This window comes from Mus musculus, chromosome 3 (genome assembly GCF_000001635.26).
Source record: "Mus musculus strain C57BL/6J chromosome 3, GRCm38.p6 C57BL/6J".
Taxonomy (NCBI): domain Eukaryota; kingdom Metazoa; phylum Chordata; class Mammalia; order Rodentia; family Muridae; genus Mus; species Mus musculus.
Window position 1 is genome coordinate 159,466,031 of NC_000069.6, and position 21,767 is coordinate 159,487,797.

Genomic DNA, 21,767 nt, shown 5'->3' on the forward strand with positions numbered 1-21,767 from the left:
AGGGAAATGCCATTTAGACAGGTTCAGCTGAACTTTCTGAGAATAGTTTAAAGACACAAGTGGCTAGTGTATCTAATTAGGGATATAGAAAAGATAGCAATAAGACTAGAAAATATGAAGCCACAATTACTCTGATACCTAAATCATACAAGGTCCCAACCAAAATAAGAGAACTTCAGACCAATGTCACTTATGAATAGTGATGCAAAAATACTCAATAAAATTCTTGCAAACCAAATCCAAGAGCACATCAATACCATCATTCACCACAATCAAGTAGGCTTCATCCCAGGAATGGAAGGTTGGTTTAATATACAAAAATCCTTTAACGTAATCCACTATATAAACAAAATCAAATCTCATTAGGTACAGTAAAATCTTTTGACAAAAATACAACACTGGTTCGTGTTAAAAGTTTTGGAGAGATCAGGAATTTAAGACTCATACCTAAACATAATAAAAAGCAATTTACTGCAAAAGAATGGCCAATATCAAATTAAATGGAGATATATTTGAAGCAATCCCACTAAATCGGGGACAAGACAAGGATGCCCACTCTCCCCATATCTATTCAATATAGTACTCAAAGTGCTAGCTAGAACAATACAATAACAAAAAGAGATCAAGGGGATACAAAATGACAAAGAAATAAAGGTATCACTATTTGCAGATGATATGATAATATACATAAGTGACCCCAAAAATTCTACCAGGGAACTTCTCCAGCTGATAAACAACTTCATCAAAGTGGCCAGATATAAAATTAACTCAAATAAATCAGTAGCTTTTCTTTATACACAGAATAAACAGGCTGAGAAACAAATTAGGAAAAACAACTCCCTTCACAATGGCCACATTGTGATATCAAATACCTTGGCATAACTCTAACCAAACAAATGAAAGACCTGCATGACAATAACTTCAAGTCTCTCAAGAAAGAAATTGAAGAAGCTCTCAGAAAATGAAGAGATCTCCCATGCTCATCGATTGGCAGAATTAACATAGTAAAAATGGCCATCCTACCAAAGGCAATCTCAATTCAATGCAATCTCAATCAAAATGCCAACACAATTCTTCAAAGACATGGAAAGAACAATCCTCAAATTCATCTGGGAAGGCAAAAAACTCAGAATAGCGAAAATAATCCTTAATAATAAAAGAACAGCTTGGAGAATCACCATCCCTGACCTCAAGCTTTAATACAGACCAATAGGGATAAAAACTGCATTGTATTGGTACAGAGACAGAAACATTAATCAATGGAATCAAATTGAAGACCCAGAAATAAAACCACACACTTATGGACACTTGATCTTTGACAAAGAAGCCAAACATATACAATGGAAAAAAGAAAGCATCTTTAATAAATGGTGCTGGTCTAACTGGCTGTCTGTATGTAGAAAAAGGAAAATAGACCCATATTTGTCACCTTGAACAAAGCTCAAGTCCAAGTGGATCAAGGACCTCAACATAAAACCAAAAACACTGCATCTAATAGAAGAGAAAGTGGGAAAGAGCCTTGAACTCATTGGCACAGGTGGAAACTTCCTAAACAGAACTCCAATGGTTTATTCTCTAAGATCAAGAATTGATAAATGGGACCTCATGAACCTGGAAAGCTTCTGTAAGGCAAAGGTCATAGTCAATAAGACAAATCAGCAACCTACAGATTGAAAAAAATCTTCACTAGCTCCACATCCAATAGAGAGCTAATATCCAAAATATATAAAGAACTCAAGAAGGTAATCACCAAAAAACCAAACAACCCAATCAAAAAAAAAAAAAAAAAAAAAGAATTCTAGAACTAAGCCAAGGTTTCACAACTGAGGAATCTCGAATGGCTGAGAAGCACCTAAAGAAATGTTCAAAGTCCTTAGTGATCAGAGAAATGCAAATCAAAATGACCCTGAGATTTCACCTTACACCAATCAGAATGGATAAGATCAACACCTCAGGTGCCAACATATACTGGAGAGAATGTGGAGAAAGAGGAATACTCCTTCGTTGCTGGTGGGATTCCAAACTGGTACAACCACTCTGGAAATCAATCTGGAGGTTCCTCAGAAAGTTTGAAGTAGATCTACCTGAAGACCCAGCTATACCACTCTTGGGAATATACCCAAAAGGTGCCCTGTACTGACTAGTTTTGTGTCAACTTGACACAGCTGGAGTTATCACAGAGAAAGAAGCTTCAGTTGAGGAAATGCCTCCATGAGATCCAACTGTAAGGCATTTTCTCAATTAGTGATCACGGGGGAAAGGCCCCTTGTGGGTGGGACCATCTCTGGGCTCATAGTCTTGGTTCTATAAGAGAGCAGGCTGAGCAAGCCAGGGGAAGCAAGCAAGCCAGTAAAGAACATCCATCCATGGCCTCTGCATCAGCTCCTGCTTCCTGACCTGTTTGAGTTCCAGTCCTGACTTCCTTGGTGATAAACAGCAGTATGGAAGTGTAAGCTGAATAAACCCCTTCTTCCCCAACTGCTTCTTGGTCATGATGTTTGTGCAGGAATAGAAACCCTGACTAATACATGCCCCATCATGCCACAGGGGCATTTGTTCTACTATGTTCATGGCAGGCTTATTTGTGATAGCCAGAAGCTGGAAACAGCCCAGATGTCCTATGACAGAAGAATGGATACAGAAAATATGGTTCATTTACACAATGGAATACTACTCAGCTTTTAAGAATGAGGACATCCTGAGTTTTGCAGGCAAATGGATGGAACTAGAAAATATCACCCTGTGTGAGGTAACTCAGACCCAAAAGGACATTCATGGTATGTACTCACTAATAAGTGGATATTAGCCAAAAAAATAAATAAATAAAATAGTGCAGAATACCCAAGATACAGTCCACAGAACTCAAAAAGGTCAAGCTGAAGTGCCCAAGTGAGGATATGTCAGTCCCACTTGAGAAGGGAGAAGAAAATAATCACACATGAGGAGGGAGGGAGGGAACTGGGAGGGAAAGTGGGGGGCGGGGCGAGTTGTGGGGGCAGGGCAACCTGATCTGGTATTGGGTGAGGGTAAAAGACTGAATCCCTGAGGGCCAGCAGAAAGAATGGAAACAGGCAACCTCCAGAGATAGGAGGTGGGGAAGACCCTCCAGAATGCACCAGAGACCTGGGACGTGAAAGATTCTTAGGACCTAAAGGGAGGGACCTTAAATGAAATGTCCAACAGTAGGGAGAGGGACCTTATAGAGGCCACCTCCAGCAGAAAGACAGGGTATCAAATGAGCAAGAGGGGGGCCATCCCACAGTCACAACTCTGACGCATAGTTGTTCCTGTCTGAAAGAATTACAGGAATGAAAATGGAGAGGAGCCTGAGGAAAGAAGGTCCAGTGACAGGCTCAAGGTGGGATCCAGCTCAAGGGGAGTTCTCAGGGCCTGGCACTGTTAATGAGTGCTCACAAAAAGGGACCTAGCATGTCCACACTCCAGAAGACCCAACAAGCCACTGACAGAGTCAGATGGAAATTTTTGCACCCAACCAATGGACAGAAGCAGCTGAACCCTGTTTTTGAATTAGGAGAAGCTTGGAGAAGCTGAGGAGAAGGGCGATCATGTAGGAGGACCAGCAGTCTCATTTAATCTTGATCCCCAAGATCTCTCAAACACTGGACCACCAAACAGGCAGCATACACCAGCTGATATGAGACCTCTAACACACATACAATAGAGGACTGCCAGGTCTGTGTTCATTCAGAGATGATGCACCTAACCCTCAAGAGACTGGTGACCTCAGGGAGTTTAGAGGTCAGGTGGGTGGGAGGTGTGGACATCCACATGTAGATGGGGTGGGGAGGAATTATGGGTTGTGGAACAGTTAGAGGGAGGGCAGGGGTAGTGGTGACGAATAAATTATGGTGTATAAAAATAAATAAGTAGATAAATAAATCAATAAATAAGACTAGAAAATATCTTTCTCCAGGTGGTTGTGAGACTTACTAGAGATAGGAAATAAAAACAGGGACGTTTCAGGCATTGTAAGCCCATAAGTCTGGCCTGTGGGAGAGAAGACCTATGATTAAAGAAAGCAATCAAGTTCCTGTAATTATGATTAGTTCTGAGGTTCCTGGATATATTTCTTACAGATCTAATTGCAAGGCTTTTGTAGAACCTTGAGAATACAGAGTTGTGAAAGGAAAGTAAATAGCCCTATTGTGAGTAAAAGAAAAGGAAAGTAGACAATTAACTAGGCCAACTGAGCAAAGTCTTGTAAAACAAAAGTCTGCCACACTGTAAGGACAGACTATTGTCAGCTAGTACAAGAAGATTAGCTGAAATATCCTTTGCTTACATAAACTTTGTTAATGAATAATAAAAGAGTTATTGCTTCGGAGCAAAGATGTAATTATAGTAGGAAAAACAAGGGAGAGAATGTTTAACCATATGTGGACTTCTGAGGAATTTTTTTTTTGAAATATGTAACTTATGATTATGAGATGATTTCTTTCTGCATAAAGATATTTGTTCTGAGTAGTATATAAAGGATGAAAGAAAAAATAAAATCAGAGAGAATGGGAAAAAATTAGAGTTTGCTTCAACCATAATAAACCTGTGTATCTTCTTATCTCTGATCCCACATTTCCTCCTCAGAACCCTGATCTGCTGGAGCTGGCCTTTGGCAAAAAAAGAGTTAGAGGGTGATATTGCTATTGTATTATGACTTTCTTTTAATGGTTGGGTCATAAGTTAGTGAATGCCTATAATATTTAAAAATATATACACAAAAGTTTTGGAGACAGCTAAGTTTAAACAGTTTAGTGGCAATTGAAAAATAGTGTGGGGAGCATTATAATTAAATAGATTTAAACAGTGTAGATGCATATTTTGAAATAATAGCCTTGATAATTAAAGTTAACTGAGAAAAGTTAGACCAGCTGGATATTCATTAGAGTGAGGGGAAGTGTTGTCTTGGCAAAGAAAAACACAGAAGGCAAACTAACTGCTACGAGTTATGATTTTATGACAACCCAACCAAACTCAGATCAATGAAACAGGTGCATTTCAGGTTCTTGCTTTATGTACAGCTGCTTTGGAAAGCAAAAGATGGTAGGAGAGGTATCAACAAGTTCTCCATTTGCACTGCATAATTTGTGGATACATTCAGAGTTTGAGTGTATTGTCATGACGACATGGAACAAGGTTTATGAAAATCCATTTCTTCATATGGTGGTATAAGAACGTTGTAACCTTTCAAATCATATGTACTTCAAAAGGATAATGATAATAAAAAGGTAAAAATAACTAATGTTATTTTAAGCAATTAAAATTTATTTGCATTTTCTGAGTTTAATAAACACCTGCCAAACTTTCTTCTCTTTTTAGAAATTTCATCAGATGTTATCAGAATTTAGGTTGTAAGCTGTTTTTAAGATATAAGCTGTCTGCTAAGATATAGTTTCCCCATTCCAGTATATAGAAGATTATGATGTGATACTGACCAAGCCAGCTCAGTCAGTCAACAGGGTCTCAAGGGAGAGAGTGGGGATTGAAAAGAAAAAGACAATTAGACAACACTGCAGCATGACTCCAGCCAGTGCTGAGGCTGAAGTGGATTTATTTTTCTCCAGTCTGCTTTTATATCATCCTAGGTACATCAAAAAAAAAAAATAGGATCAGTTCTTAGACCAAAGACAAAGTAATCAAAAAGGTAATAAACAGAGAGATCAAATAAGGCAATAAACAATGCCTTCTCATCACTGTTTCTAGGGGCTTATCAGGATGACCAAGATAAAATGAATGACACACACTCCTAGGCTGAGTTTACATTGAGCTTTGTATTAGCCCAAATGTGAATATTCTTTTCTGAGCCTATGTGACAAGTGCTTGCCAAGTTTCTAGAAGCTGGCTCCAAAAGCACTCCACATGGTACATCACAGAGAGGGCACACAGCCACATAAACCTTGTCCCTCACAGAAAATGTTAGATTAGTAATATTACCCTTTGTACATGTTTGATCGTATGCTATGAAGAATTAAGTAACAATGCACATGTTTAGTATACAACATGACTGATCCTTATAAGTATCTTTTTTTATTGATTGTAAAATTATTGTCACATTGTCTTTGCTTTATTCTTTCACTCTGAATATCTTACCTTCTTTCTAAAATATAAGATGGTTATTGAAAATTTGCTATACAGTTTAAAGAAATAATATTTATCCACACCTTTGCCTTCCTTTTTCTTGAGCTTCATTAGGTCTATGAATTGTATCTTGGGTATTCCAAACTTCTGGGCTAATATACACTTATCAGTGAGTGCATACCATATGTGTTCCTTTTGTGATTAGGTTACCTCACTCAGGACATTATTTTTTAGTTCCATCCATTTGCCTAAGAACTTCTTAAATTCATCGTTTTTAATAGCTGAGTAGTACTCCATTTTGTAAATGTACCACATTTTCTGTATCCATTCCCCTGTTGAAGGACATCTGGGTTCTTTCCGGATGCTGACTATTATAAGTAAGGCTGATATGAACATAGTGGAGCATGAACAGGCTGAGAAAGTAATTAGGGAATCAACACCTTTCACAATAGTCACAAATAATATACAATATCTTGGTGTGACTCTAACTAAGCAAGTGAAAGATCTGTATGACAAGAACTTCAATTCTCTGAATAAATCAAAGAAGGTCTCAGAAGATGAAAAGATTTCCCATGCTCATGGATTGGTAAGAATAACATAATAAAAATGGCCATCTTGCCAAAAGCAATCTACAGATTTGATGCAAACCCCATGTTTGACCTATAAGTCATATAATTGGAAATGGCATAACGCACAGAAGTATGAGACCCTTCTGGCTCAACTTGTCACCCATAGTTCAGTTCTCTTGCTTCTAACTCACTTAAATCAAGAGTTCTAGAGTTGGGCTTCACATTCATTTATAAACCTTATCATATGCTTGAGTTCTTGTGGAATTATTCATTCTCTGCATGAAGAAATAGAGAAAAGAATTCTTTAAAAGGGGAATTTTAAGAAGATTTACAAAGCAAAACCAAGACAGTCAGTGGCATACTGTGCTGGCTTGATTACTGCTGGCTTGTCTGCTTCTGTTTCTAGTCTTACATGAAATCTAGCTGACCTTTTAGCTCCACACTCATGTTGAACACAGTAGATGCAAGTGCATTGCATACAAATTTTCTCTATAGCACACACTACAATTCTGATTCGTAGACCAAACATGGGACAGGATCATTAGCATTTTCACAGTGCTTATAGGCTATTCTAGCTTGTGAAAAGGCGACTACTTCCACTTGAGTTAAAGGCAATAAATGACAAGAAGAATTACTTTGTTGATCCCTAACAAAGAAGAGGAGTAAACATATTGAATTCCTGGTGTGGCCTAAAATTTGGTGATATCCACTGGCCAATGGGAAATTTTCAAAGATGCTTGTTATGCACAAACATATTGGTTTTGTAGGCTGATGCACAGTTGATTTAACCCAGGAACTTAATCATCTTGTGTAAACATCCTAGCTTTGTGGATTGGTCTGGGCCTTGTAATAAGATTGAGGGACTATACTGATACCATTCAGTTGATTCATGGAATCAAATTGAAGATCCAGAAGTAAACCCATACAGCTATAAACACTTGATTTTTTGTAAAGAAGCCAAAACTATAAAGTAGAAAAATAAAGCATCTTCAACAAATAGTCCTGGTCTAACTGTATGTCTACATGTAGAAGAATGCAAATAGATCCATATCTATCACCCTGCACAAAACTCAAGTCCAAGTGGATCAAAGACCTTAACATAAAACTGGATACACTAAGTTTGAGAAAAGAGAAAGTGGGCAATATCCTTGAACCCGTAGGTATAGAAAACAACTTCCTTAACAGAACACCAACAGCTCAGGCACTAAGATCAATAATTTCTAAATGGGACCTCATGAAACTGGAAAGCATCTGTAAGGCAAAAGACACTGTCAATAGGACAAAACAGCAGCCTACAGAATGGAAAAGATTTTTTAAATTAACTTTTTATTTGTTTACATCTCAAACTGCTGCTCCTCCCTCTCCAAGTCCCTTTCTCCATTCTCCCACCCATTCTCCTCTGAGAGGGTGGGACCTACACTGAGTATTCCACCACCCTGGCAAATCAAGTCTCTCCCAGATTAGGTATATCCTCTCCCATTGAGGCAATACAGGCAAGCCTGTGAAGACTGAGCTGCCTGCTACACATGTGCTGAAGTGGGAGGGGGATGTCTTTGTTTCAGCCCTGGTATGTTCTTTGGTTGGTGGCTTAGATTCTGAGAGCTCGCATATGTATCAAAAGATGGCCTAGTCGGCCATCACTGGAAAGAGAGGCCCATTGGACACACAAACTTTATATGCCCCAGTACAGGGGAACACCAGGGCCAAAAAAATGGGAATGGGTGGGTAGGGAAGTGGGGGGGAGGGTATGGGGGACTTTTGGGATAGCATTGGAAATGTAATTGAGGAAAATATGTAATAAAAATATTTTTTAAAAAAAAGATTCTGAGAGCTCCCAGGGGTCCAGATTTATTGACTTTGTTGGTCTTCCTGTGAAGTTCTCATCTACTTCTGGGCCTTCAATCCTTCCCCCAACTCTCCCATGGGTGTCCCTGAACTCCATCTAAACTTTGGCTCTGGGTATCTGCTTCTGTTTATAGCCTCTGTTTCTCAGAAGATATTATGCTAGGTTCCTGTCTGAAAGCATAACAGACATATATCATTAATAATATCATGGATTGGTGCTCGCTCATGGGATGGGTTTTGAGTTGGGCCAGTTGTTAGTTGTCCTTTCCTTCAGCCTCTGCTCCATCCCTGCTTTTCTCTTAGACAAGACAAATTTTGAAAGTTTAGTGGTTAGGTTGGTGTCCCTATCCTTCCATTGGGGAATCCTGCCTGACTACAGGAAGTAGCCATTAAAGATTCCATTTCCCTACTGTTAGGTGTCTAGGCTAAGGGCTAAGGTCTCTGACCTTGACTACAGGGATCCTCTCCTGTATTAGGTCTCTGGAACTTCCTAGAGGTTTGCCCCACCTTGACACACATCAGAGATGCAGGTTTCCATTCATTCTTCTGCACTACTGGGCCTCTCTCCTGTCTTTCCCCCTGCCTCTGCCTCCTATGACTATTTTCTTTTCTGTTCTAAGTGTGAATCAAAGCATCCTTTGGGCGTTCCTCTTTATTTAACTTCTTTGAGTCTATGGGATGTATCATGGAAATTCTACACCTTATGAGTAATATTAACTTATCAGTGAGTACATAGCATGCCTGTCCTTTTTGGTCTGGGTTACCTCATTCAGGATGATATTTTCTAGATCCATCCATTTGCTTGCCAAGTTCATGATGTCTGTTTCTAATGGCTGTATAATAGTCCATAGCATAAACAACCCACATTTTCTGTATCCATTCTTAGTTTGAGGGGCATTGGGGTTATTTCTAGTTTCTGGCTATTACAAATAAAGTTGTTATAAACATAGTGGAGCACATGTCCTTGGAGTATCTTGGGGCATCTTTTGGGTATATGCCCAGAAGTGGTATAGCTGAATGTCTGCTTTCTTCACATCCTCTCCAGCATGTGCTGTCCCTTGAGTTTTTTATCTTAGACATTCTGACTGATATACTGTGGAATCTCAGGATCGTTTAACTTGCATTTCTTTGATGACTAAGGATGCTGAGCATTTAAGTGCTTCTTGGTCATTCAAGATTCCTCTGTTGAGAAATCTCTGTTTAGTTCTGTGACCCATATTTTAATTGGGTGATTTGGTTTGTTGGAGTTTAACTTTTTGAGTTCTTTATCTATTTTGGGTATTAGCCCTCTGTCAGATGTAGGGTAAATGAAGATCCTTTCCCAATCTGTCAGTTGCCCTTTTGTCCTGCTGACAGTGTCTTTTGCCCTACAGAAGCTTTTCAGTATCATGATGTCTCATGTATTGTTGATGATCTTAGGGCCTGAGACATTGGTGTTCTGTATTCCTGTCTCCTGTACTATTTTGTGAGCTCAAGGTTCTTTCTCACTTTCTCTTCTGTTAGGTTTAGTGTATCTAGTTTTATGTCAAGCTCCTTGATCCACTTGCACTTGAGTTTGGTGCAGAGTGATAAATGCAGATCTATTTGTATTCTTCTACATGCAAACATCCAGTTAGATCAGCACTGTTTGTTGAAGATGTTTTCTTTTTTCCATTGCATGTCTTTGGCTTATTTATCAAAAGTAAAGTGTCTATAGGTGTATGGGTATATTTCTGGGTATTCAACTCTATTTAATTGATCAACATGTCTGTTTCTGTACCAATACCCTAAGGTTTTTTATATGTTCTTGGATTCAATTTGCAAAAATTTTATTGAGTATTTTTGTATCAACGCTTATAAGTGAAATTGGTCTGAAGATCTCTTTCTTTGTTGAATCTTTGTGTAATTTAGGTATCAAGTTAACTGTGGCCTCATAGGATGAATTAGGTGGTGTTCCTTCTGTTTCTATTTTGTGGAATAGTTTGGGGAGTATTGGGATAAGTTCTTCTTTGAATGTCTGGTAAAATTCTGGACTAAAACTATCAGGCCCTGAATTTTATTTTTTATTTTATTTATTTATTTATTTATTTATTTGGTTGGGAAACTTTTAATGACTACTTCTATTTCCTTAGGGTTTATGGGATTGTTTAGATACTTTACCAGCTCATGATAACATTGGTAAGGCTATTAACATATTAATAATGATTTTTTGGATTTCCTCAGTGTCTATTGTTATATCTCCCTTTTTATTTCTGACTTTGTTAATTTGGACACTGTCTCTGTGCATTTTAATTAGCTTAGCTAAGGATTTGTTTAATTTGTTGATGTTCTCAAAGAACCAGCTCTTGGTTTTGTTGATTCTTTGTTTCTATTTAGTTGAGTTCATTCCTGAGTTTGACAATTTCCTGCTATCTACTCCTCCTGGGTGTGTTTGCTTCTTTTTGTGCTGTTAAGTTGTTAATATGAGATCTCTACAATTTCTTTATGAAGGCACTTAATGCTATGAATTTTCCTTTTTGTGTTATGCCCAGATAACAAGGTTTCCACAGACCACCAAACACCACCAGGAGTCCAACTCATATGCAAAAGCAAAGAGTTTTTATTCAAGTTCAAGCTTGGATCTCCAACCTCTCCTGCACAGAGGATGTTGTGGGAGGTCCTGAGATGATAATAGCTTTGCCTTTTATCATGGTAGATGGGTGAGGGACTTTCCAACTTGGCAGTTACATGATTGGTTGATATTTGCTTGGCTAATTTCTATTGACTAGTAATGATTTCAGCTTGGTATGAAAAATGGTTGCTGGCTTAATCAATCTACTTTAGACATTAGGCATGATCCTTAAAAACTTACTGGTTGTTGCTGGGAGTGGAGTGGCTATTTGCCCAGGGAAATTGTGTTTGTTACCAGGTGACATGGCTCCTGGAACAGTCCGGGGTTTTCCAGTAGTTGAGTTCATTCAGAGAGCAAGTTCATCATAAAATGGAGTCTAAAAGCAAAATGGAGTTTATAATGTTAAGCTGAGCCCTTCACTTAGCACTGCTTTTATTTTGTCCCATATTATATTAGTAATTATTAAGATATTTTATAATAGGATTGCTATTAAGTCCTTTCTTATGTCAAAACTGTAATGACAACTCTGTTAGTCTTCAAGTGTCACTAGTTAATTGTTTCTGAGATAACATGCAGGCATTTACAACTTAGATCATATTCCAATAGGTTGTAAAACAATTAACCAAAGGCCATAAAAAGTGAACTAACCATTTATTACAGGTGCAAGGGCAGAAGATAAAATATTGACTGAGTTTATCTGTGCAAAACTTCAATGACAACTTAGGTATGGTCTTTAACTCTCCATGAACCTGTAGAGCTAATGACAGATAACAGATGGTTAGCCAGATAATTTCTCTTAGTGGATATGCATGTAACCCTTTTCTGTTGTGAACTTCTTATTCAATTTATGATTGAATTTATGCTTGAATCTTTAGGGAACTTTTATATATATAAAAGGATGCTTAGAAAAATCATGTGACCCGAGGAATACCGAATGGCAGAGAAGCACCTGAAAAAATGTTTACATCCTTAATCATCAGGGAAATGCAAATCAAAACAACCCTGAGATTCTACCTCGCACCAGTCAGAATGGCTAAGATGAAAAATTCAGGTGACAGCAGATGCTGGCGAGGATGTGGAGAAAGAAGAATGCTCCTCCATTGTTGGTGGGATTGCAAGCTTGTACAACCACTCTGGAAATCAGTCTGGCAGTTCCTCAGAAAATTGGACATAGTACTACCGGAAGATCCAGCAATACCTCATCTGGGCATATATCCAGAATATGCCCCAACCGGTAAGAAGGACACATGCTCCACTATGTTCATAGCAGCCTTATTTATAATAGCCAGAAGCTGGAAAGAACCCAGATGCCCCTCAACAGAGGAATGGATACAGAAAATGTGGTACATTTACACAATGGAGTACTACTCAGCTATTAAAAAGAATGAATTTATGAAATTCCTAGGCAAATGGATGGACCTGGAGGGCATCATCCTGAGTGAGGTAACCCAATCACAAAGGAACTCTCACAATATGTACTCACTGATAAGTGGATATTAGCCCAGAAACTTAGGATACCGAAGATATAAGATACAATTTGCTAAACACATTAAACTCAAGAGATCGAAGATCAAAGTGTGGACACTTTGCCCCTTCTTAGAATAGGAAACAAAACACCCATGGAAGGAGTTACAGAGACAAAATTTGGAAGTGTGACGAAAGGATGGACCATCTAATGATTGCCATATCCAGAGATCCATCCCATGATCAGCTTCCAAATGCTGACACCATTGCATACACTAGCAAGATTTTGCTGAAAGGACCCAGATATAGCTGTCTCTTGTGAGACTATGCCAGGGCCTAGCAAACACAGAAGTGGATGCTCACAGTCAGCTATTGAATGGACCACAGGGCCCCCAATGGAGGAACTAGAGAAAGCACCCAAGGAACTAAAGGGAACTGCAACCCTAGAGGTGGAACAACATTATGAACTAACCAGTATCCCGGAGCTCTTGTTTCTAGCTGCATATGTATCAAAAGATGGCCTAGTCGGCCATCACTGCAAAGAGAGGCCCATTGGACTTGCAAACTTTATATGCCCCAGTACAGGGGAACGCCAGGGCCAAAAAGGGGGAGTGGGTTGGTAGGTGAGTGGGGGGGGGGGGTATGGGGGACTTTTGGTATAGCATTGGAAATGTAAATGAGCCAAATACCTAATAAAAAATGGAAAAAAAAAGAAAAAAGAAAAAAAAAGAAAAATCATGTGATCTATTCTCCTTTTAAAAAGTACAAAAGACTAGGAAAATTACATTGCATGGAATTGGGAGTAAAGGCATTGGAAGCAAGGACATTGTCACATCAGAGCAAGAGAAGAAAGAAAGTTTAGAAGGAGAATACAGAATAGAATAAATTAGAAATTATAAGGCAACTTAAAAGTTAAGAGAGCAATATGCAGAATGCAGAGGGAAAAAGGGAAAAGGAAGAAGCTGCAGAGAGAGAAGGAGCAGACAGGCTTCTTACCATGGGACAGAACAGGATTTTTCATAATTGCAAGGCAGGCTTATTCTTGCTAAAGAAGCCAAAGCTTTCTTCTTATAGACTCGAGTTTAACTCATTTATCAATAAAGGGATAGAAGCATTTCCTTTATCTACACAATAAAGATTGGAGCTCGTTTTTCATGTAGAATGAGTGAGTTCTTTTTGCACTGGTCTTTTGTTCCATATACATATGTAAATATGGAGGTGTGTATGTAAGTATGTAATTATGAGATGTGTATGTAGCTGAGCCCAACTGGTTTGAATAGAGATGTATGAATGTTTAAGCATGAATTCTAATATAAATTTATGTGAGTTTATCCATATTTGCTTGTGTAAAAGTTTTCCTTCTGTGTGTATGACTCTCCTGTTTCAATAGAAGTTTATTGCTCCAAACTTTCCCTAGGACCTAGCAATTAATTCTTTACTTAACTCCCTGCTGTTTTAGGATAAGGTGCTAAATGCCAGAAACTTCATTCAGTTTCTGGCCTCAGAGAAAATCAGACAGGCAGGTCAGACATACAACAAAGTGAGTTAGACTTAAGAGAGGTAAAAATTAAATGAGTTAAATACCTAATAAAAAATGGAAAAAAAAAAAGAGAGGTAAAAATTTTATTATGGAACAGCAACCCTAAATATCTCACAAGACCAAGTCTTTCCCCCACCAATGCTCTTCCCTCCTCTACTTACCTCAAGAGAGAACCAGAAGAACAAAGAAGTGCCAGAGCTGGCCCCTCCTGGTAAGTTGTCTGGTGTTGGTTTGTGTGAGTGGCCTTTTGGGAGGCAGGTAGAGCTGTGTGTGTGTCCTTAGAGCCTGTCTGTTGGATTTGAACAGCACACTATAAGGTCTTCTAAAAATTGGATACACTATAATAAGCAAATGCACTTGAATTCAGGGACTTGAAGCATATGTCCTGCCATAACCACATTATTTCTGTGGGAAGGTCAAAGGCCTGGAAGAATTTCTTTTGGCTCTTTTCACATGACTAGATGTGATAAGATATAACATCAGGTGAATTCTCTGCTGCACTTTTATTTGCTTAAGCTAAGTATAAATGCCACCTAGTGTTTTTCTTGTTTTAATAATAAAATTGAGAAGTGCTTTGTTTGTAATAATGGAGCTCAGAGTACTGGAGTACCCTGGTTTGTCACCACTCAGATCTTTGAAATATATTTTTTTATACTGAGACTTGCTTACCATGGGGCACATCGGCACTTTTTCCTACCCTGCTCTTGTAGTCAAGCTCAGAGCCTTACATAAGACAAGTACATGAGATATACCCCAGATATCACAAAGACTTTTCATAAGCAATGAGAGCTAATCATCTCTACATGCTTTGATTTCTATTTGTTCTTTTCCATATCCAATCTAGTTTATAGCTTATCAATTCAGTAATTGATTCTAATACACTTTCTGGCCTGAAGGAAATACCTTATTTCCTTCTGAAGAGAAGTTAATTTTATTTTGAAAGATATTTTATTCTAGCCATTAGAGGTACAGAACACTAGCATGTTGAAAATCAGAATTATCATATTGAAATCAGATACCTGCCATTTCTCACAAGAAACCTTCAGAAAATTGAACCCATTAACATTGTTTCATGGATGTGAGGTAGAGTCTGTAACTTACACATGTGGTTTACAAGGAAGCCCAGGATACCACTATACTCATCCAGGAGGGGCTTAATAAGACCCAGCTCCTTTTTGAGAATATATAAATTATTAACAATTCCTGATGGGGATTTTTTTATTTAATAATGTTTCCCATATACCTGTAAGAAAGCTCTTACCTATGTTCTTATAAACAACCCTAATTACACTGATTGGTTAACCAAGTTAGATATGGGTAGAATAATTTCAATGGTCTGTGTTTGTTGTCTTATCTTAGGTGAGTAGATGTCTGTTCACACTTCCCCAGGTGAAGTTCACACAATTGTAGGTAGCTTCTATAACAGCTCCATTAAGATCCCACAACTACCTTCTAGTATTTGTACATTTTGATAGTTTCTTTCCCTTGAGTATAGACTGAAATCATTAACCAATTCTGACAATTATCCTTCTCTTCCTTGTTCACTCTGAGGAAGCCAGCAGCCATGTTGTAAGTGATTCCACAGAGATGTTCTGGTAAGAAACTGAAAGCAGCCACAGGCTACCCCAGTAGAGAAATGAGGCTCTGAAGAAATAAGGATTTAAAAGCTGCCAGGTTTCCTGACAGATGTTCAACAACAAGAAATCCCTTTTAATGATCACAGCTTCCAGTTTGATGACAGTCTTCCAAAAACACTGATTCCGATGGCTTAAATAAACCAGCCCCAGGTTTCTGACCCAAAATATGGCTAGATAATAAATATGGTTGTTTACAGCCAATGAATTCTGAGAAAAATATTACATAACAGTACTAAGGTAGAACACTGAAGGTTTGTACTTGGTTAAACAAAACCACTGCAAAAAACACACAGCACCAGCAATAATAACAAATAAACCCTTGCCCCCACAGTAATGTTTTTTTATTTCTTTATTATGAAATTATTTCCTTTACATTAATTTTTATAAAGCTGGACTCTCATTATCTAGTAATTAAAATATGTAGAGAAAGACAAGGTGAAAGATCATAAGTAAGGATATCACAGAGATGAGGAAAGTGAATTGGTAGCTCCAGTCCGCCTTCAGTAACTCATTTAAAATCTTATACACAGATCAGGCATGGAATGTGACAGTAATCTCCTTGTCATACATAGTAGTTTTAACTATATCAACAATAGCTAATGGAGTGAAAGTCTTCACGTGTAAGAATTAGTGATGGGCAAAACTGACTCTATAATTTTGAGGGGGTTGATCTCTAGAGCTAGTTCCTGATAACTCAGCACCTCTCCAGCAATCCTGATCACAAAAATTAGTGCACAGGATCAGAAGTAGCACTTAGGGTCAAGGGCTGTTGCGTCCAACTCGACCAGCAGGGAAAATGCAACCACCGGTTCTTCTTAATGCAGTTTACTAAGGCAGCTTCTCTCTTCAACTCCCCCGAGCCTCGGGGTACAAGCATTTTTATCCACTCAAGCCACAACCATGCCTCAACCAATCACAACAGATCACATCACCTCACCAGGCAGGCTTGCTCAGCCAATCAGGGATTAAGGGCGAGCCATCCACCAAATATGGGCTTGTTTACTGCCTGGCACAGATTTCCATCCAGCTGGCCAGGGAATCCAGAATGGCTTCCCACAATTCCCCCTTTTATATTCTTTTGAAGCAAGCTCTGTGGGTGAAGGTAGAGGTCTGATCCCCAGTGTGTAGAAATAGGGGCCATGTACAGGATTGACTCTTAGGCTCACAGGTTTTTTACCCAGAGCAAGCCTGACCTGCTCCCATGTGGTTTTTCCTGGGGGAAGGACACTAGGACACTCAACCCTCATGCAATCAGCCATACCTCCCAGAGATTGTCAAACAGCTTCCAGACTAACCTCTGTGCAGTGCTTAGCCTTACAACCCTGCGGAGCGATGGCTTCATTGTTCATTCTTCATGGCAGCAAGCTAAATCTGAGGTGACTGCCCTGCTACCACGGCAGCAAAAGCTTGCACCACCATGGTGGCAGTGCGGACCTGGGCATTCCGCAAATGACACATACACCATACACACAACATGCATGCCAAAACAAGGACCACAACGAGGGCACCTATCCCAGTCCATTCTTTCCCAATGCCAAGCCAGGATCCACTCGGGTAGAATTCACAGTGACAATCACCAAACGAAGCTCATTCATCTTGCCATCAAAATTTGCAGTCCAATTTCTTAACAGGAATTTCTTAACAGGAAGCATCATGATGAAGAGGAATCTGCCAGGGAAACACCAACAGTATCCCCCATCTGGGTTCCACACCCATCAGGGGCAGACACATGCTCATCACCAGCAAGATCAGCTTCTTCATTTTGACAGCATTGCACTAGCCGCTCCGGAACCCACACTGGCTCTGCGCGATTCTGTTGAAACATGCAAATAGACCCTCTCGCCCAGGCCAACACGGGATCTGGACCATTCCACGATCCTGTAAGCACATCCTTCCATTTAGCATATCCCAGTTTACTGGGGCTGTTATTAGCATGTCGTTCAGCAGCAGAACGACCTTCCTTATCCAATTGCAAAAAATTTAAGGTAAAAAGAGCTAAGGAGAGTCTTATCTTTGGGGTATGGCCATAGCCTATTTCCCCTTTTTGTTTTATTAATAATTCTTTTAAGGTTCTATGTGCTTGTTCAATGATTCCTTGGCCTTGAGGATTATATGGCAGGCCATGTTTAACTTGTACTTCCATCTGTTGACAAAAAGACACCACTGTTTTGGCAGTATATGCAGGGCCATTATCTGTTTTAAGTTGTTGGGGTTTACCCCAAGCAGCCCAGGCCTCCAAACAATGCTGTATAACATGGGAGGCCTTTTCCACTGCCATGGGAGATGCATAAACTATTACTGAACATGTGTCAATGGATACATGAACGTATTTCAATTTGCCAAATTCTGAAAAATGTGTCACATCCATCTGCTACACCTGTAGAGGGAGCAATCCTCTAGGATTCACTCCATAAAAAGGTGGGTGTTGAAACTCAAGGCAATGTCCACAGGTAGTGACTACATCCCGAGCTTGTGCTCTAGAGATTCCAAATATTCTCTGCAGAGTTTTAGTATTAACATGAAATTTAGAATGAAATTGTGAGGCTAACTCCATAGAGGATGCTAAAAATATGAACTCCATACGAATACAATTATCCACAATATCATTTCCCCTACTTGAGGGTCCTGGAAGCCCACTATGGGCACAGACATGTCCAATATATAATGGTTGGCGTCTTTCCGACAGCAACTTCTGTAATTATAAGGCCAAGGCTTGGATGGTACTATGAGCTTTTATTTGGCCAGCCACTTCTAGGGATAAAACTAAATTAACTACATATCATGAATCTGAAATTAGATTAAAAGGAAAATCACAATCCTTAATGACCTCAATAACTATTTGTAATTCCACCATCTGCGGAGTACAGGGATAATACTGCCTGACCACAGGATCTTTTCCCCTCTACCATATATACTCCACATCCGGTTTTTGATCCATCAGTAAACACGTTAACTGCATCCTTAATGGGTGTTTTCCTCACCACTTGAGGGAAAATGACTGGATGTACCTTAAAAAAATCATTAATGGATGTTTGGGATAATGATTATCAAATGGACCCTCATTAATACAGGCTAAAATAGCCCACTCATCAATATTTGCTGTTAGGACCTTTTGCTGATACCCATCATAAGGGATTACAATAGAGCTGGGTTTTATACCAAAAAATTGTAAACAATGCTGAATTCCCAACAAGGCTAAAGAAGCCACTGTTGTAGGGTAATGATCTAATGTCCTCCCAACGGATATTTTGGAATGGATCCATAACAATGGGCCTTCTTGCCACAATAATCTTGTGGGTTGCATCTTAATATTATCAAAATGATGGGTAACCCTTCTTTACAACACTGAAGCTGGGCTTTAATCAATTCTTCTTCCACTAGGGTAAGGGCCTTTCTAGCCTAGGTATTAATTCCCTTTTGGAACTTAACTCTGAGTCTCCTTCTAAAATTTGAAACAGAGGTTGTAATTTAACATTTGGGATCTTCAAATAGGGCCAAATCCAATTGATATCGCCTAACAATTTCTGAAAATCATTTAAAGTATGCAAGGAATCAACCCATTTGAGGCCAAACGGCTGTAGGGGCGATCCTTGCTCCTAAATAGGACACTACTTTCAACAAATCCCTACCCCATAAGGTAATGGGCAGCTCAAGCACATATGGTTGAAAATTCCATCATGCCCTTCCTTATCTTTCCAAGGGAGCATCCTGGCACTTATGTCTAGGCTCTTTGCATAGCCCAGGCCTGGTAATATTTGTTCTGACTCCTGAATCGGCCATCCTTTTGGCCAGTCCTTAAACCAAAAGACAGTAAGAAAAATTACCCAAATGGCTAGAAAAAGAAAGTAATCCATAGACTGTCCCTATTACCCTATTACTTTCACTACCCTCTTACTTTCACTTTTTTGTCTCCAGAGCCGGAGAGCCTTATTGTCTCTTTATCGAGAGCCTAATTGTCTCTTACCGAGAGCCTAATCCCAACCCCGGGATGGTGAGTTACTTATCATACTCATCCTGTCGACAGACCCTGACTGCAGAAAGTTCTGAACCTCTTCGGTGAGGGAGTCAGTTCCCGGATTTCGGCACCACTTGTTGCATCCAACTCGACCAGCAAGGAAAACGCAACCACTGGTTCTTCTTAAAGCAGTTTACTCAGGCAGTTTCTCTCTTCAAATCCCCCGTACCTCGGGATACAAGAGTTTTTATGCACTCAAGCCACAACCACGCCTCAACCAATCACCACAGGTCACATCACCTCACCAGGCAGGCTTGCTCAGCCAATCAGGGATTAAGGGCAAGCCATCCACCAAATATGGGCTTGTTGACTGCCTGGCACAGATTTCCATCCAGCTGGCCAGGGTGTCCGGAATGGCTTCCCACACCGGAGGGGTCCTGCCAGCTCTGTCCCACATTCCAATAACCTCAATTCTTATAGTTAACCAGATTTATATGTCAATAAATTCTCAATACACAAGAATGTCAACACAATAATTTCAGAACCAACTGATAATGATAAAAGCTGCCTACCTAGATTACACAAATTATCCCAATACTCTAGCCCTTTGATTTCATAACTCTGGCTGATTCAAGCCACACTGGATTATGTAGGCCTCCATTCTCCTTCCTTTCTCTACTATGAGACACATCCTGTCTCTGCAACTCTTAGCTCCGACACCCTTTCCCTGATCAATCACAGGCCTCCCACTGCCTTAATGTAATAGACATGGAAAATCCTGCTACAATACCTAAACATAACAAAAACAATATAAGAGAAACACACAACCAGCATCATCCTAAATGGAGCAATTATTGAAGCAATCCCATTGAAATTAGGAATGAGACAGGAATGCCCATTACCTCCACTCCTTTTCAATACTGTACACTAAGTATTAACTGAAGCTATGATGCAAGAGAAAAAAATAAAGGTATACAAATAAAAAAAACAATACCTATTTACAGGTATAGGAAAACTATACCTATTTACAGATGACATAATATTATACATAAGAGATCCCAAAAATTCTGCCAGAAAAAAAAATCTACAAATCATTAGGAATTCCAACATGGCAGGATACAAAATCAACTTACAAAAATCCAATAGTTTTGTTTTTTTTTTTTTTAATGTAATACCAACAAGCAGAGAAAGAAATCATGGAAACATTCCCACTCATAGTAGCCTGGAAGACAATAAAATATTTTGTTATATACCAAAGCAAAGAGGTTATATTTTATGGCTAGGGTTTTTTATTATTATTATTTTTATTATTATTCAACTTAAAACCATAAATGTTAAAGAGTTTTTGCTTGTCAGAAGTGATATTTTCATTAGAAGTCTTTGACCAGGCAGAATGAAATGTTCAATTCAAAGTGTTACATGGATTCTATCTGTATCTACCACTTCAACTAAGCAAACTAGCTCACCTCTAAGAAATATTTTTTCATTATAGCTTTCTTGCCATTTGTATGCTCTCACTATGATAAGTTGACATTGTAATTATTTTAACTCCAGTGAAGTGCAGTAGCAGCAAACTGAGGCTCTGTTATGAGTTCAGAGTAGAGTAAATTAACATTGAAGCACTTCAATTGCAAGCATAGTGCTGTGGTCTTGAAATAGTACTCTGTCATGAGGGTATTTGATAGTAGTTTACTAATCACCCAGTGTTCAATGTGGGTACTTATCTCCCAGGAGACACCAGTTATCCTCTTTATTAGCCAGCTCCAGAGTATGGAGTTGAGAAAACAAAAACTTCTATTAGTCAAAAATCTATCTCTAGAAAGAAAGCAAATTCAAAGTAAGATTACATAATCTTTTACACACATCACCCATGGGCTCTTATCAAAACATCACCCCACCATGGTACTGTACTTAAATTAACCCTGATTTTTCCAAGCAAAGTATACAATTTTTTTATAGACATATACTACATATTTCCATTTTTAGGGCTGTATATCTGTACAGGTAGTTTAGTTTTAATTAAACTTTATGAAGAAAATTACTCTGGAAAGTTAAACATTTCAGGATCTTTCTT